Here is a 13,685-nt window from a genome sequence, read left to right as displayed (position 1 = left end):
TACCATCTACCCAAGCCATTAGCCACAGCCCAGGAATCACATTTGGCCATTTCTCCTTCCTGGAAAACTGAATGACCAGGTACACTGCTCGAAGTTCTGCCCATTGGGAGGGTTTCCCTTCACCATTGTCTTTCATGGAGATCCCCGAAAGGGGCTGTAGTGTTGCTGTTGTCCACTTGTGGCAGCCGTATATCGTGCAGAGCCATCTGTAAACCAAGGCTGACTTTTCTGTTCTCCAGTCAAGGAACTCCCCAGGAGGCCATAGGTGCAGACTGGAAAACGGAAGGTACTGTGACAGGAGTGGAGACAGTGGGCATTCGGGCCACTTCTTCATGCAGCTTATTTTTACCTTCAGGTCCTGCTCTAGCTCATCTATATCACTTCCATTTAACGATGGAGTGTTATTTATGACTCTGTGGGTCAGAAAACATCCAGTTCATGGTGGGCAGCTCAGTCCTCATGTTGACTCTGTGGCTCCAACAGCTATTTTTCAAAAGGGGAGTAGTTGTCTGCGGAGGATGGCAGGACTTCACTCCAAAATCCCAAGGGTCTATGCTGTGATTCGCCAATAGGGGCCTGCCAAAGACTCCACACTGCACCTCTATCTACGGTTGATACTGGGAGCACTGTTGGGTCAATTGGATCAGTTGCCGCCTGAAATTTTTGCACAACTTTTTCTTGTTCTGGTCCCCACTCAAAATTGGAGGCCTTTTGTGTCACTTGATAAATAGGTTGGATTAGAACAACCAAATGAGGGATTTGTTGGGTGGGGTGCAGATGCAATAACTTATTCTTCACTTTAGTAGGACTATTTTAAGATGCCCACACCACTGGACCCCTAGACATTTTACTGAGGTAGAAGGTGCCTGAATCTTCGTTGGGTTGATTTACCACCCTCTTGAATGCAAATGTTATACCAATGAATATAGAGTCATTGATACATCCTTTTTAGTGGGTCCAATCAGCATAATGTCATCAATATAATGGACTAGTGTGACATTTTGTGGAAGAGACAGGTGACCAAAGTCCCTTTGAACTAAAGTATGGCAAAGAGCAGAAGGGTTGATGTACCCCTGGGGGAGAGTTGTAAAAGTGTACTGTTGCCCCTGCCAGTTGAAGGCAAACTGCTTTTGGTGATCCTTTGAGACTGGTATTGAGAATAAGGCCTTGGCCAGACCATTAGCTGCATACAAAGTACCAGGAGAAATATTAATTTGCTCAAGCAATGAAATCAGATCTGGAATGGCAACTGCATTTGGAGTCACCGCCAGGTTAAGTTTACAATAATCCACTGTCATTCTTTAAGATCCATCTTATTTTTCACAGTCCAAATAGGTGAATTAAACAGGGATGTGGTAGAATTCTCCACCCCGGCATCCTTCAGGTTTTTCATGGTGGCTCTAAATCTCTGCAGTCCCTCCAGGAATGTGATATTGCTTTTTGTTTACTATTTTCCTAGGTAATGGCAGTTCTAATGGTGTCGACTTGGCCTTTCCTACAATAATAGCCTTATTCCACATTTAACAGACCTAATATGGGGATTCTGACAGTTACTAAGTATGTCTATTATATTGATGCATTCTGGAACTGGGGGAATAAAGACAGGATGGGTTCGGGGTCCCTCTGAACTCACGGTGAGGTGTACCTGAGATAAAGCTCCCTTGATAACTTACCTCCAATAATACTGTGGCCTGATTAATCCCGTGTGTTCCTATTGGCCAGGTTGGCACAATAAACCTCACTATCACACCTTGAAATTTGTATTGTTTTAGTTCCCAGACTTTTGGAAGATCTCCAATTTTTTTTTAACCACATTCACCAATAGTAAAAGAAACATTTTTTAATGTGTATATTCAATATTTGTATGAGGAGACTTCAAAAAGAATATGGGAAAATGGAAGTAAATGACAATGGAACATTCCATTAACCTTTTGATGCCCCCTAATACATTTAGACATTATGAATATAAAGGAAATTACAAGGATGTTCACAGGGGCATATATGATTTAACCATGTATTATGTTTATATTGGTAGAAATATAGATGAAATAAATAATACATTAAACACATATAAATAAAAAATATATTCTTGTTGATAATTTGATAATCATTTAATTTGATTTGAAATTTTATATCAAGAAGTATGATCTTCAAAAAAAAGAAGTATCATCTTTTGTGTGTTAGTCTGGGTAGACTAAGGAAACAAATTCATGGGCACACATATGTGTATAAGAGATTAATATGCAAGAACATTTGAACATTGAGAAAGCATCCCAACCCAGTCCAAGTCTATAAGTCCAATATTAGTCATATGTCCGATACCAATCTATAAAGTCCTCTTCAAACTCACGAAACACATGCAATGACACCGAATGTAGAAGATCACAGGCCAGTGGGTAGAAAGTCTTTGGATCCAGTGTCATTGGAAACATCTCAGTGCTGGCAGGGGTCTTGGCATCAGGGTGGGTCCATGTGTCTTGTCAGCTGCTATGTCTCGCAGAGAGTCTCCCACCTCCAAGGAAGAAGTCCTGGATTTCCCAGTATACTCAGGAGAAGGCCAAGCCCACACAAAGGCCTCATAGGCTATGATCTGATGGACAAGCTAGACTCCACCCCTACACTCTTAACCCTCAAATTGACAAACAATTATATATCTACCACATTGTGTAAAACTTTTAACATTTAAACCTCTATCCCCTCATCTGGAAAACGTGGTTAATATTTTAACCAATATCTTTAGTAGGTGTAAGATGTAGGCAGATGATCCATAATGTCCCTGGGAAAGTCTTACACATATAAAACACTAAACAGAAATCAGCGCTCATTAATATTCTCACTATTTATGTGAACTTATCATTTGAAGAACCAAGCTATTTTTAAGAGCTCAGGAATAAATTCCCAAAGATGCAAAGTTTCCATCTTTTCAATGCTCCAAGCTGTTGCTTTCCATGATTACTTTACATTTATGCAACAAAGGAATGCTATTTATACTCAGGACTGTAGTGTTTGATATTGCACACATTCTTTTCCTCACATTATTATAAAACAAGAGAACTCTGATGATGCACTGTCCATACAATGCTTCCTTGTGTAATATTAAGATAGATCATTTGCCAAAAGAAAAACCTCACTACGAAGCCAAAAGTAGAGGGCAACAAAAAAGTCTTTGTGCAATGACTACGTCACAAGCATCCTAGGCCTTGCGGCATGATTCACATTTCCTCACTGAGTTCATTCTGTGTATCTCTCACGATATCCACATCCTCATATATCAACTTCTCTAAGTTGTAGAATCCATTAGACGTATTACCTTCTGTCTACATGAGCAACTCACACTTGTCCCCAGTTTGTTTGCAGCTCAAGGGGCTGATTCTTTAACCTTCATCTGAGAGTTAAAATGCTGGTAGGAAAAGATAAAAGGAAAATGGAACAGAACATTTAGCTGACCAACACACCCCATTCTTCAGATTTCATTAAAGGGATGCAATTTGTGGATTTAAAGGAGTTGGATTCTAAATGCTGTTGTTAGATGGGGGTAAGGCAGTTCTGACTCATAAAAACCCCACGTAAAATGGAATAAAACACATCTGGGACCTGAACTGTTCTCAAAATTATTTCTATATTTGAGCCTCGTATTACACTATCTGTGTCAATCCACTCATTTTCACTCTCTGTGTCAACAACACATTTATTCCTCTTTTTCACTGGTCTTCTACTTAACCCAAGCGTGATGTCCTTCTGGGTCAAAGCACCAGAAGCAATGTCTGGCTCTGCTTACTTCAAAGGACTATTCCTGTTCACTTCCCCCAAGAGATGAGTGCATTCCTCTGGCAGTCCATGGTATAGTCAATATTCTTTGCCAGTGACCTAGTTCAAAGTCATCAATTCTTTCATTTTCCTTAGTCACTGTATAGCATTCACACACAACGAGGCAATTGAAAATACTGTGGTCTGGGTCAGGCTTGCCTTAGTCTTCCAGGTGATTTCTTTTCTTCTCTTTTAGACATTTTACAAAGCTCCTTTTCTGAAGCAGGTTTTGCCCAATGCAATGTGTTGCTTGGTATTTTGACTGCTTCAATCTTGGCAAAACATTGACAACTTCAATCTTTTCTCCATTTCTCATGATTTTGTTGCTGGTCCAGATGTGAGAAATTTTGTTTTATATTGAGGTACAATCTATACTGAATACTATATCGAATACTGAATCATTAAGTGCTTTAAGTCCTCTTCACTTCCAGCAAGCAAATCTCAGATCCGTAATTTTCCTCCAATCTGTACGTCTCATGCTGTTAATTAGTTTTACTTGATCTTGATGCCTGTATTAGTCTAGGTACTTTGGAGAAACAAATCCACAGCAACTCATGTATAAGAGAGAGTTTTATGTAAAGAAAATGTGCATCATGAAAACAGCCCAACCCAATGCTGCCCAAGCCCACAAGTCCAACATTAACCCATTAACCCATTAACCCAACACCAGTCCACAAAGTCCTCCACCTCACAAAACAGAGGCAATGATGCCAACTGCAGGAGGAAAGCTGAGTCAGTGAATGAACAAGCATCTCAGCACTAGCAGGGGTCTCCACACGGCTGCTCTAGCACCCAGGGCTGCATCGGGATAGGTCCATGTAGCTTCTACTTGGGGATGTCTTGTAGGAAGTCAATCTTGCAAGCTGAAGCAGGGAACTGCTAAGGCAGCTGCACCCAGGTGCGACCATCACAAAGCAAGAGACCCGAGAACTAGAAAGGGCGAGGCTCACCACCCATTTATCCCTCCACCTTTCAATTAGCCCCACAAGTGATTATTGGCCAGGCTGGCACAATTAACTAACTCAATGCCAAATTCTTCATATTGTCCAGATTCGCAGATTATTTGCTCAACATACAGATGGAATACATATGGTGCAAGTATGCATCCCTGAAACAGACCTTTCCTGATCCTTTTTTTTTTTGATTGAGGTTATTCTCTATTTTATTTTTCTTTTATTATTGCTGTTTTATGTATATTTTTCTGTATACAAAATCCAAGATAGGTAAATCTATAAAGACAGTGACTGGATTAATGTTAATGTTTTCTTGGGGGTATGTCAGGGGAGGTTGGGAGGATATGGGGAGTTAATAACAATGAACCCAAGAAAGAAGAAAATGTTCTAAACTTGAATGAGTGATGATTGTAAAACTCTTCTTAATATTATCAAACAACTTAGTTGTATTGTATGTGAATTTTATGGCAATACAGTGTTAAAAAGATTCTCCTTAATAATGTAATTAACGTGCATGACACCCATGGTGGTGAGATCATGTAAATAAGATGTACAAACCCCTAATATGAAGATTGGATAATTTTTCTATTCCACTAGGTTTAAGATGGGCCATTAAGAGGTGGCAGGGGGATCTCACTATCACCAAGAAAACAGAGGCGGGTGGAAGATGACTTTTCAACCCAGGGACCCTGCATTGGGTACCTTCTAAAACCAGAAGACAGCAGTTGCACCGGGGATCGCAAGAAACAATGAGATATAGTGGGAGAGAAATGGTGGCAGCAAATGCAGCTGAACCAAGAGATCCCCATGAAAGCAGCACTGTGGGATGACTGGCTGTGAGAGCTCTGTGTATTTGGGGGCATAAGGCTTCCTGGAAAAGTGAGGTGCCCCTGGGAATTGGTGGAGCTAGGTTTGCCCACCTGAGGGTCCAGAGCTGAGGGTCTTTGGGCCAAGGTATACTGGTAGAGTGTCTCTGGGTACTATTGGCATAGCTAAACAAGCTCACTACTCCTTCTCTGAGTAGGGGAGAGGACAGTGCTTCAGGTGGCTGTTAAAAAAAAAAAAGTAGATATGAGTTGAAGCAGCTACAACCACCTTGTGACTGAATCAGACAAGGAATGCAATTTGCATTGAACTCCCTGAAAGCAGGGCAGCATATCGCCTTTGTAGATTTTGATGTTTCACTATTTGTAAGTAATTCACTTGATGACATCCTCGTTGCTGTTGCTGTTATTAGATGCTGCCAATTTGGTGGCGCCTCCCAGTGACCTTATATAACTACAACAGACCAAACACTACTCACTCCTGCATCATTCTCATAATCCTGACTATATTCGAACCCATTGTTGTAAATACTATGCCAATCCATCTTGTTATGTCTTCCTCTTTTTTTTCCCTGGCCATTTTCCTTAATGTCTTTCAAGTATAATGACCTTCTCTAGGGACTGGGCCTCTCTGATAACATTACCAAATTACATAAAACCATTTCACCATCTTATCTTCTAAGGCACCTTCCTGGTGTCCCTCTCCTACACAGATCTCTTCGTTCTTCTGACAGTCCAGGGTATTTCCATATTCCTGGCGAGCACCCTGATTCAACAGCATTGCTTCTTCCTTGGTCTTCCTCATTCATTGTACAGCTGCCCCGTGCGTCTGGGGAAACTGACACTACATGGCTTTGTCTTCAAAGTGACGTTGTTGTTCTTCACCATTCTCAAGGTGCCATTTGATGCAGATTTGCCCATGAAACACTTAATTGAACGACTTCACAGCAACTTCCATGGATGTTCACTGTGTCAAGTAAAATAAAATCTTGGACAACTTCAATGTTTTCTCAGTTTATTATAATGCTGGTGAGAAGTTTGTTTTCTACATGTTGAGGTGGGAAAGAGATGGGGCTTTCTATTCCCATGAAGAGTTACACTTTCAGGAACCCACAGAGGCAATTCTCTCCTGCTTTCAGGGTTGCTGAGTTGGCCTCGACTCAGTCACAGTGAGTTTAGTTTTGGCTGTATGTTGAGGTGCAATCCGTACTGATGGCTATTGTCTTTCTTCATATTTGAGCTCTTCGAATCCTATTTGCTTTCAGCAAACAATTTTGTAACATTTTCATATTGCAGGTTGTTAACAAATCTTCCTCTGATCCTACTGCTGAAGTCTTCATATAGTCCAGTTTCTCAAATCATTTGTTTGGCATATCAAATAAAAAAAGTGTAGTGAACTCTACCATCCTGAAGAACACCTTTCCTGATTTTAAACCACAAAGTAGCCTTTTGTTCTTTTGAATGACTGCCTCTTGCTCTGTGTGAAGATTATTCATGATCCCAATGAAATGTTCTGGGGTTCCGATTCTTCACACTGTTATCCATAGTTTATTATGATCTACAGCTGAATGCCTTGGCATAGTTAATAAACACAGGTGAATATCTTTCTACTATTCCCTTCTTCCAGCCAAGATCCATCTACTGTCAGTAGTGCTATCCCTTATTCCATTTCCTCTTCCAAATCTGGTTTGAATGTTGCAGTTCCATGTTAATGTATTTCTGACACAGTTTAAATTATCATCCTTAAAGTTGTACTTGTGCATACTATTGATACTATTGTTAAATAATGTTGGCATCCTGTTGGGTAACTTTTCTTTGGAATGGGTACATTCCAGTTAGCTGTCCAAGCAGCTGTCTTTTAAATGTCTTGGCATAAACAAGTAAGTATCACCAAGCCTGCATCCAGTTGAAACATTTCAACTGTTGTTTTGTTTTGTTTCCCTTGTCCATTCCTGGGTCCTTACATTTCTCTTTTACCTTCAGTGCAGCTGGGACTTCACCATATGGTACCTCTTAAAATGGTTGAAAATTGACCATTTTCATTTTGGTATATTGAGTCTGTACATTTCTTTCATCTTCTTTTGACACTTTTCTGTATTTTGTCCATCGAATCCTTTAACCCTGCCACTCGCAGGTTCAATTTCTTATTTCAGCTGAGAAGTGCCAAGCATGTTCTTCTTTTGTGGTTTTCTAACTCCAGGTCTTTGCACATGTATTATAGTTGTTTACTTTGCCTTCTCAAGCCACCCTTTGGAATATTCTGTTCAGCTCTTTTCATTATTTATTCTTCCTCTCATCTAGTCTCTACATTCAAGAGCAAATTTCATAATCCCTCCTGAGATCAATGTTGGTATTTTCATTCTTTTTACTGAACGTTTCCTTCCTGCATGTATGATTTCCTTAATGCCATACCACAAACGTATCTTGTCTTTGGTTATTAGTGTTCATTGTGTCAAATGTTATCTCGAGATAGTCTCTAAAGTCAAGTGACACATACGTAAGGTTTTATTCTTGTTCTTTTGACTTGTATTAATTTTTTCCACTCTATCTTTAATTGGATTATGTCCAGAGTTGGACATTAGCCTTGTTTTGGTAGATAATATTGAGTCTTTCAATTGTTTCCAAAAGCTAGTCAGTTGGATTCCTGTGCATTTTAGCTGTTGAGAAATATGTGTATAACCACCAGTGCATCTTCTTTGCAATCACTTTCCAATCACCAGTACTTACCAATGCATCCTAACTGCATGTTTGTGTAACTTCAAATTGTGGAATTTGGTTGAATTCTTCAATGTTTTCATTCTTAGTTTTAGTTACTGGTATCTGCATTTGAAAAACAATCATATTAACTTGTCTTCCCTGTAGGTATATGGATAATATCCTATCACTGATCACACTGTGTTCAGGACAGAAATTGAAATGTTCTTTTTGACAGTGAATGGGCTGGCATTTTTCTTTATTTTATCATTTCCAGCCTGGTAGACTACATCCGTGTCAGATTCAGCACAACCAATATCCATCCCTTTTAGTTCACTATGAATGCAAAAGAAACTAATCTTTATATATTGCATTTTATTTGTGGCAGCTTCCACTTTTTTGACTCATACTTTGTATATTCCATATTCTGATTATGAAAAGACATTTTCAGAATTTTCTTCTTATTTAGAGTCTTGTCGCTTCAGCAAAGGAAAATTCTCAAAGGGTTATTCCTTCTACACGCCCTTAGTTGACTCTGCTCTGAAGAGGCAGCTCTTCTCCAGTTGTACTTTGAGTGTCTTCTAACCTGAGGGGTTCATCTTTCAGTCTGATGTCGTACAATATTCAACAGCTGTTCATAAGGTTTCACTGACAAGTACTTTCAGAAGTAGACTTCCATTGCTTCTCTCTGGTCTGTTGTAGTCTGAAACCTCATGTGTAATCTGTCTGCCACGGGTGAGATTATTGTTCCATAGCTTCCAGTAGCAGAGCAAGTCTAAGCCAGCACAGTATGACAAACAGATGAACAAGTAGTGACTTTTACTTTTTAGCAACTTTACATGGCCCTGGTCTACCCAAATACTCAATTACCAAGAGCTTATTCCACCACAAATGTGCCAGTTTGTACTAGTTTGAATATTGGTTCTATGGCTGAATTCCACCTTGTTTCATTTTCTTAGTTGTCCTGATATTGCCTGTATTGTCCACATTTGCTTAAATTTCCTGTTAATATACTCACCATCCATTATCCATTCTGTCTCTTAACTATCTCCAAGTAAGTGCACTTTTCTCCATTCCTTCAGGCTTTCAGTATTTATTGCTTGAATTATAACAATATCTTCCAAATCAATGTCCTTTCTGCATGGTTTGTCCACCTTTTCTCCATTCTCTAGATTTTAATGATCTTTCTAAATACAACTGACCAAATAACTCCTGTTTATCATAATTTCAAGGTGGTGTGAATATACTCTTGTTAATTTCTACTTTATATATATATATATATAATATTGCATATACATGCACTCCACACTAATTTTTTTAAAGGTCTTACTTAGTTACTGCTGCGCTAATAGAGATACCCTCTCATAGGCTGGGTCATCTAGAGAAACAAAGCCCGTGACACTCATATATGTATAAGAAAGAGTTTTATATCAAGAAGGCAACCAGCCCCGTCCAATTCAAGTCCATGAGTCCAATGCTAACAGGAGCCCTCTTCCAACTCGTGTAGTTGCTGGCCAATGAAGCAGAAGAGGCAAGCAGTGAGGTCGCAGACCACTGGGCACAGAGTTTCATAGACCCAGGTCAATAAAGACATCGCAGGGCACCAAGAGCTCCCAGAGTCAATATCCTCTGGAGGCAGATACAGAATCCCAACAAGCAAGGAGGGGGAAGGGCCAGCGAGAAAGAAATCCCCAGTGTCTCTCTTTTAAAAAGACCACAACCTCAAGGAGGCATCATCGGGCTACCACCTGATTGACAGATTGGACTCCAGCTCTGAATCCACCCAGCTCCCATCACGTTGATATAACCGTATCAACCCCGTGGATGAATTAAAATAAACAGAAATGTATTCTATTTTACTTTAGGAAGCTGAAAGGTGGAATTCTGTGGATCAGGTCTCAAGGAAAGGTTTCTCTCCATGTTGTATCCTAATTTCAAAGGAAGGCCCTCATCTCCTTTCAGCATCAGTGGGCCTGGTATTCCTAGGAGATCTCCATGTGTTTTGGAATCTCTTTTACCATCGGTAGAGGAGATTTTCACTTCATGGGCCCAGGTCCAAAAATTTCATTCCACTACTCTTTCTTCATCATTTGGGGGACTCAATTTCTTCTTGCTTTTCTCATTTTTTTCACTTTTTATCCGGGATCCCTTACATCAGATCAGGGTTGATCGCATATCATTTCGTGGGGCCTCATTGCATCCCTTACCTAACTGTAAAGCCACTTCAGGGCAGTGAATTATCTAATGTGACTCTTCTAGTCATTCTCTAACTCCCACCAAATGACCTGGGAGGAAGGTGGAGAAGATACTGACAAGATTCAACTGTAGTTGTGAACAGGGTTCCCTGCAGCATTCCTCACTGGCATTGCAATTGTTAACTTGTGTATTAAACCCTTTATTCTTGAATTTTGTCATTAAGTTCTGGGTAGCCATGGCAATGGATATTAAAACCTAGAGATCAAGTAAAGTATACTAGTGTAAGCCTACAACCATTAGGAATCATAATCCAGCACCGTTGACACATATTTATAGGGAACACAATATAATCTATTATTTTTCCATCCAAACTATCCACCATTGTGATAGGTAGGTTTATTGTACCAACCTGACCAATAGGAACATATGGGATTAATAAGGTTGCAGTTTGATTGGAGGGCAAAGAGATAAATGACTCTGCAAGGACCGCCCCACTCTCCCTTGCTCTCAGATGATCCAACCAGGTGTGGCTGAGTTAGCTAGTTCTGCTTCAACTTGTGAGCTGCAATACCTGTGGGCCAGGCCAACCTGTGGATTGTGTCACTAGAGCTTGAGGTTCCTTTGAGACCTGCTGTGCTACACTGCTTGGTATATATATCGCTTGAACTTGAGGCTAGGGGATCCTGTCGTCTTGCATTGCTTAAGTTCAATAGCCCATCCAGGCCTGCTTAGCTAAGCTCCTGAGCAGCTGAGTGTTGGTGACCCACTCTGCTATTTGCTACCTGTGGCCAGACTGCATGCATTGTCCTCGGGAAGACTCAACTGTCTGCTTCCTTGACATTGGACCCCGCAGCCCTCATGAATTAAAGGACTTCCAGTATATTAACTGTTCCACGAAAGTGAGTTGAACTGAGCCCTCTGTACTGCTGTGTGGACTAATTGTCTGTAATATTCCATCGTGCTGTGTCTATCTGTCTATCTGTCTATCTATCTATCTATCTATCTATCTATCTATCTATCTATCTATCATCATAAGTGTACTGGTCTTGTTCCTCTAGAGTACCCTGTCTAACACAACCATGATTAGTCTCATCAAACTTATGTCCTTGTCTAGACACATGCAAAAAACACTTTCATTCCAATATATCATCCCAAAATATTTTAATCCATTCCAACTTCAAATTTCTCCTCATATGTAAATATTAAACACAAGTTACCTGCTTCTAAAGTACACTGGTGGAACCAGGTACAAGGTAGACATTCCACTAAAAATGGGAGCTATTGAAGGGAAAGAGGGGTAATGGCTAATAAGCAAGTTTGAAACCTAGCAGGGCAATTTCAGTCTGAAACTAAGCCTCCGTTCTCTAAGACCATCTACACAGGGGTCCAACCATCCAGTCACGGGGTCTTAACCATGCTGTCTAGATTCTTAGCCCTGAGCTTCAATTCCTCCTTTCAGACACACTGGGGTGACAATTCAGCTCCAAAGGCTCTGGGCAACCCCAGTATCGTAGTCTATCTCAGGGCGGCAGCACTCCTGTGACCCTGGTTCAATTTCTTCTTCCTCCTGCACAAAGTAACTCTTCTCCCTCAGCTTTGGACAGCAGAGTGTAGCCCTGCACTCTGAAAATCAGTTGGTGAAAATTGAAAGCTAAAAGTCTGTGGTCCCACCCACTGGGACTCCCTGACAGGCTGTGGTTCCATCCTCTGAGACATGAGAATTCGTGGTCCTTCTGTTTGAGACCAAGACAACTCTGCTTCCCGTGCTTCACATATCTTCAACTGCTGTTTCCTGGAGCTTCTTCCCCTTGGCCCTTTGGACCTCTTGCACTCCCCCAGCCTCTGCCCTGCCCGCTCACACATTAGAAAACTCTTGGGTTCTACCCAGAAGTGCCCAGGGACATCTCACAGTGCCGGTAAGTCTTGGCCTAACGGCACTCAGGGGTTGAACCTCATGGATGGGTCAGTGTCGCTCCCCGGACAAGAGCATGAAGACAACCCCTTCTACCAGAAACCCTCCTGATTGAAGACACTCGGCTCTCCTGCTCTGTGGGGCAGCTCCACCGCTGTCTAGAAGTGTTCTTCTCGTTCTTCTGTTGCCGTTTATTTGGCACTGTTTCCCATCATGTATACTGTTTCTGGTGTTCCAGCTCTCCTCCCTCCGTTGGAGTCCTTATTAGGATTGCCTTTGACCTTCATAATTCGACCTGCCATGTCTCCAGTGCCTCTTAAAATCTTCCCTTCCCACATTTCCCACTTACAAAACCATTTCCACATTTTAGGTCTCTGTTAGACCCGCTCCCCAGTTTTCTGGTACAACATCGGTCCTAGTTATTTAGAGTTGGTACAGCAGAAGTAACGCACACAAGTGGAGGCCTTTAACAAACAGACATTTATTCTTGCACACTTTAGGAGGATAGAGGTCAAAATCAAGGGCACCAGCTACACAGCAAGGTTTTCTTTCTGTGTCAGCTCACAATTTAAGGGGGAGTTCCTTGTCTCCTTTCCACATCTGTGAGCCTGGTGTTCCCTGGAAAGAGCCTCGTGTCTTGTCATTAATCTTCCTTGGATCGAGGAGGCTTTCAGAGCAGGGACCCCAGTTCCAAAATCCATGCTCCCCTCCTGACTCTTAAAAATGAGGCCCAGGATTTTTCCTTCTGTGTGTTTTCACCTTGCTTCCTCTTGGTCCATGATGCCTGCCGAGGTTGTCAGCACCATGAAACCAAACTGGGGGATGGGAGCAGGTTATTTTGACACTTTTGTAGATCTTTGATCTGCACATCAAATCTGGGGCTGATCTGCCTGTGAGGGTCACAACAAGCTTCCCAGCTCTGTGATCACCCATGATTTCAAATTCGCCAATGTACTTGTGCTTCGCCATCACAGTTACCAACCGGACAAGGACTTTGCAGCACAACCTGACGAGAACTTGGCACTTGCTTCTCTTCTTGGCGTTGGTGATACCCTCCTGAGAGCATCAGCCAGGCGGCTCACGGGAACCATTGTGGCGGCACCTAAAGGCAGAAAGAGCAAGGGAGCGCCAAGCGCGGACTCTTCTTTCTTGATGGCTCTTTTTTCTCTGCTCCCTTCTGTCTCCTTTTGTTTTTTGTAAGATAAAGATTGAAACAAACCACCTCAAGGAAACTCTCCTCTTATTAGATGAGAACCGTGACCCAATTAAAAACATCCCCTCAGACCACATCATGCAGGA

General features: G+C 41.4%; 1 pseudogene; it reads right to left on the bottom strand.

Moving 5' to 3' along the window:
* Window positions 1-12,916: 12,916 nt before the first annotated feature.
* On the bottom strand, window positions 12,917-13,480 carry LOC123522582 (annotated as a pseudogene).
* Window positions 13,481-13,685: the final 205 nt, after the last annotated feature.

Source organism: Echinops telfairi, unplaced genomic scaffold, assembly GCF_000313985.2.
Source record: "Echinops telfairi isolate 266 unplaced genomic scaffold, ASM31398v2 ScPeMD7_4;HRSCAF=17, whole genome shotgun sequence".
Lineage (NCBI taxonomy): Eukaryota > Metazoa > Chordata > Mammalia > Afrosoricida > Tenrecidae > Echinops > Echinops telfairi.
The sequence above is the reverse complement of the archived record's forward strand: the minus strand, read 5'-3'. Positions and strand labels throughout refer to the sequence as shown.